The 1,932-nt window shown below is 36.2% G+C and overlaps 1 protein-coding gene across 1 annotated transcript in view; it reads left to right on the top strand.

Moving 5' to 3' along the window:
- LOC104991485 (AFG3-like protein 1) overlaps positions 1-1,932 on the top strand; it is a 29,879-nt gene that overhangs the window by 15,628 nt on the left and 12,319 nt on the right. The window lies entirely within an intron of this gene.

Genomic DNA, 1,932 nt, shown 5'->3' with positions numbered 1-1,932 from the left:
TTACTTTGCCAACAAAGGTCCATCTAGTCAAAGCTATGGTTTTTCCAGTAGTCATGTATGGATATGAGAGTTGGACTATAAAGAAAGCTGAATGCTGAAGAATTGATGCTTTTAAACTGTGGTATTGGAGAAGACTCTTGAGAGTCCCTTGGACTGCAAGGAGATCCAACCAGTCCATCCTATAGGAAATCAGTCCTGAATATTCATTGGAAGGACTGATGCTGAAGCAGAAGCTCCAATACTTTGGTTACCTGATACAAAGAATTGACTCATTGGAAAAGACTCTGATTCTGGGAAATATTGAAGGCAGGAGGAGAAGGGGATGACAGAGGATGAGATGGTTGGATAGCATCACCAATTCAATGGACATGAGTTTCAGCAAGCTCCAGGAGTTGGTGATGGACAGGGAAGCCTGGTGTACTGTAGTCCATGGTGTCACAAAGAGTAGGAAACGACTGAGTGACTGACTTGAACTCACTCAGTATAATAGGCTCTAGGTTCATCCATCTCATTAGGACTAATTTGAATGTGTTCTTTTTTTATAGCTGAGTAATACTCCATTGTATATATGTATCACAATTTCTGTATCCATTCATCTGATGATGGACATCTAGGTTGCTTCCATGTCCTAGGTATTGTAAAAAGTGCTGCAACAAACATTGGGATACATGTGTCTCTTTCAGTTATGTTTTTTCTCAGGGTATATGCCCGGTAGTAGAATCACTGGGTCGTATGGTAGTTCTATTCCTAGTTTTTTAAGGAACTAAAGTGACTTAGCAGCAGCAGCAGCATACTGTTTTCTATAGTGACTGTATCAATTTACATTTCCACCAACATTGCAAGAGGGTTCTCTTTTCTTCACATCCTCTCCTGCATTTATTGTTTGTAGATTTTTTATGATGGCCATTCTGACTGGTGCAAGGTGATACCTCATTGTAGTTTTGATTTGCATTTCTCTAATAACAAGTGATGTTGAGCATCTTTTCATGTGTTTGTTGGCCATCTTTATGTCTTTGGTATTTCCTACAGACTCTTTATTGGTTTTGCCAAGCAGAATCTCCTGCAGATAGTCTGCTGTAGTGGTTCATGATTTAACTAAGGATAACCTAATTGAAAATGAACACTTCAAAGGAGGGGTAGAACTGAAGTAAATGAGTGGTATTTCATCATATGTATGTACCACAGTTTGTTTAACCATTCACCTGTTGAGAGGCATTTGAACTATTTTCAGTTTTTGGCTGTTAAAAAGAAGGCTGCTCTGAACATTGGTATACAGTTTTTGGCATGAACACAATTTCCATTCCTCTGGGATAAATACCCAGGATTGCAATTATTGAGTCATGTGGTAGTTACATGTTTAGTTTTAAAATACTCCATCAAAATTTCCCAGAGTGGCTGTACAATATTATACTTCCACAAGCAATGTGTGAGTGATCCAGTTTCTCCACATGCTTCTCAGCATTTGGCGTTGTCATTATTTTATATTTTAGCCATTATGCTAGATATGTAGTGATATTTCATTGTGAGTTTAATTTGAATTTCCCTAATAGATAATGATGTTGAACATATTTTCATGTGTTTATCATCTGTATATCCTCTTTATTGAATGGCTGTCAATTACTTTAGTCTGTTTTCTAATTGAATTGTTTATATTTTCATCCCTGAGTGTTCTTTCTATGTTATAGATGCTAGTCTTTTGTTATATACATGGCTTTCAAATTCTTTATTGCAGTCTTCAGCTTGTCTTTTCATTCTCTTAACAGGTCTTTCAAAAAGGAAAGTTTTAAATTTTATGGGATCCATTTTACCAAATAAAATCTTTTACTAGATTTCCTATCTGAGATTTAGTTTGTGGAGGAACCTATGATAAGACAATAAGATTGCTATAAATCCATTATAATATTTAATTTGCAATGAACATGTCCCATTCTG

Source organism: Bison bison, unplaced genomic scaffold (assembly GCF_000754665.1).
Source record: "Bison bison bison isolate TAMUID 2011002044 unplaced genomic scaffold, Bison_UMD1.0 scf7180017864192, whole genome shotgun sequence".
NCBI lineage: Eukaryota > Metazoa > Chordata > Mammalia > Artiodactyla > Bovidae > Bison > Bison bison.
This window is presented reverse-complemented; position numbering and strand designations above follow the sequence as displayed.